General features: G+C 44.5%; 1 long non-coding RNA gene and 1 pseudogene across 1 annotated transcript; both read left to right on the forward strand.

The window, feature by feature from the left end:
• Positions 1-456: 456 nt before the first annotated feature.
• On the forward strand, positions 457-2232 carry LOC130500970 (probable glutamate carboxypeptidase LAMP1; annotated as a pseudogene).
• A 9-nt stretch (positions 2233-2241) lies between these two features.
• On the forward strand, positions 2242-2677 carry LOC130500968 (uncharacterized). Its single transcript, XR_008939439.1, has 3 exons — positions 2242-2377; positions 2458-2545; positions 2658-2677. It is a non-coding gene; the product is annotated as an uncharacterized LOC130500968 (long non-coding RNA).

Consider the following 2677-nt stretch of genomic DNA (forward strand, 5'->3'; position numbering starts at 1 on the left):
TTTAACAGCACATCTCAGTTCGAATGCTATTGTCTCTTTTCTGCGGTGGAGGAGAGGAGCGGGTGGCTGATCTTGGGTTGGCACACCACTCGGCCTCTCATTACCACTTTGGGCTTGAAAGCTCTCTACCACCAATACAGATGGTGTCCCCAGTTCAACTGAGTAGACTCGGTCCACTTTTGTCGAATTGGTACACACTCAAAGAAGACAAAAGGTGTTTGTAATGACTTTGCTGAGTCTACTTGTTGGATCAGTTGTCACGTTGGGTATATGACACATATGCCAACCGAACCGTTACACCCATTGCGGCTTGGCTTTGTCACCTGTAGTGACATAGGAACCAAAGAAAAAAACATGAATAGAATAATAAAGCATATATGTAATCAGTGGAAACTAAAGTAAGTCACTTTTCTTTGTTAATTTAAGGTTCTTCCAGCCTAGTCGTCACCACACTAACACGGCTTAATATTTTAAAGTATTTTCCAAGAAGAAGATGATCGATAATTGCAAAGGTCAACTCCAAACTAAAACGTGATGAATCGCAAAATCATCTAAAGCAGACTCACTAATCACCATCGATGTCGATAACAGCAACATCTCTTGTCTTCCTTCTCGCTGCTTTATCTTACCTCCTCTTCTCTTCTCCACCAAAACCACACTTCCATACTCTTTTCCTCTCAGCCTCCTTCTCCGACAACGCTTCCATCGCCTTAAACCTCCGTACCCTCACCCGCCGCCCCATGTAGCCGGTTCAGAGCCAACGCTGAAGCCGCAGCCTTTGTTCGCTCTGCCTTCGCCTCCTCCTCCCTCAAAACACACCTCGTCTCTTACCAAGTATCTCTAACCTACCCACTTCACCGCTCCCTCGTACTAACACCAAACGAATCTTCAAAAACCAGATCACTTTCGCTTTAGAACAAGAACACGTCGTCGGAGACAACAACAACCCTTACGCAAAAGAAGTGACGCTACGTTCCACGGATACGCTAAGTCAGGCAACGTCTCGGGTCCCGCGGTTTACGCGAACTACGGACGAGTCCAAGACTTCGCTGCTCTGAACGTCTCCGGAGCCGTCGTGGTCGCGAGGTACGGAGAGATTTACAGAGGAGACATAGTGAGGAACGCGTACAGTGCGGGAGCTGTTGGCGTTGTGATATACACAGACAAGAGAGACTACGGCGGCGGCGGAGGAGACGAGTGTTTCCGGTGAGTAAGTGGATGCCGCCGAGTGGTGTTCAAGTGGGTTCTGTTTATAACGGGTTAGGTGATCCGACGACTCCTGGGTGGGCGAGCGTTGATGGGTGTGAGAGATTATCTGAGGAGGCTGTGGAGTTGAGCGGCGACTCTCCGCTAATACCTTCGCTTCCTATCTCGGCGGCTGATGCGGAGGTGATCTTGAAGAGTATCGTCGGTGATGTTGCTCATGGTGATGTTTATCCTGTGGGGCCTGGACCTGGGATCTTGAACCTGAGTTACATTGTGAGTTTATGGGTTTGTGGCATGGTGTTTGTGTTTCTTTTACTTAGACTTGAACATTGGATTTGGTTACAGGGGAAAACTGTTATAGCTCAGATTGAAAATGTTATTGGAGTGATTGAAGGCGAAGAAGAGCCTGATAGGTACGTACCATTCTCACAATATGAGTGAAGCTTTATGGTTGGGTTTGTAGAATATATATTACTGACTTTGTGTTTGGATGAGTTTGGTTTAGATATGTGATTCTTGGAAACCATCGAGACGCTTGGAGTTTTGGAGCTGTTGATCCCAACAGTGGGACTGCTGTACTTTTGGAGGTGCGTTCTGTTTTTTGTATGCTGAAAGATTTTTTAAAAAAATGGTTAAATTGCAATGAGAGAGAGAATGTTGAAACTAGTGTAGATTGCGCAAAGGCTAGATAAGCTGCACAGAAGAGGATGGAAGCCTAGACGGACGATTATTCTGTGTAACTGGGATGCTGAGGAGTATGCTCTGGTCTCTGCTCTCTAACTCACTTTGTATATTTCTACATTTTTAACGTTTGAGATCAGCAGAAAAATTTAATGTATGTATTTTCTGTAGATTGGTTCAACGGAATGGGTAGAAGAAAACAGAGAGATGTTAGCTTCAAGAGCAGTGGCTTACTTGAATATAGATTGTGCTGTATCTGGTCCAGGGGTTCGTGCTTCTGCGACTCCACAACTCGATGAACTGATCAAACAAGCGGCTCGAGGTGGTACTTTAAGGCAGTTTTAACAAGCATATGGGCAAAGTGTTATCTGTCTTTATTACAAGGACACATATTCAAGCTTTTGGTTTTAACTATCTACAGGTCCAGGATCCAGATAATTCAACACAAACCATCTATGATTCGTGGGTAGGATCAAGCAACTCTGGAGTGGTAAGTGAATGACACTTGGCTAGATTATGAAACCATTCTTGTCTTGTGTTAAAACTGATTTGTATGCTTGGTATGTGAAGATTGGAAGATTAGGGGACCTGACATCAGATTACGCAGCATTTGTGCAACATGTTGGTGTTCCAGCAGCTGACATGCGTTTCGGAGGAGGTAATCTCTGAATCAGCCCCTCACAATTAATACTAGATGAGCCAACTTCCCAACTTCATGTTTTGTTGTTGTATAAACATATTTTTAAAAACTATATAACCATTAATAACAGGCTATCCAGTCTATCACTCT

The sequence above is a fragment of the Raphanus sativus genome, unplaced genomic scaffold (assembly GCF_000801105.2).
Source record: "Raphanus sativus cultivar WK10039 unplaced genomic scaffold, ASM80110v3 Scaffold0067, whole genome shotgun sequence".
In the NCBI taxonomy this organism is placed as follows: Eukaryota; Viridiplantae; Streptophyta; class Magnoliopsida; order Brassicales; family Brassicaceae; genus Raphanus; species Raphanus sativus.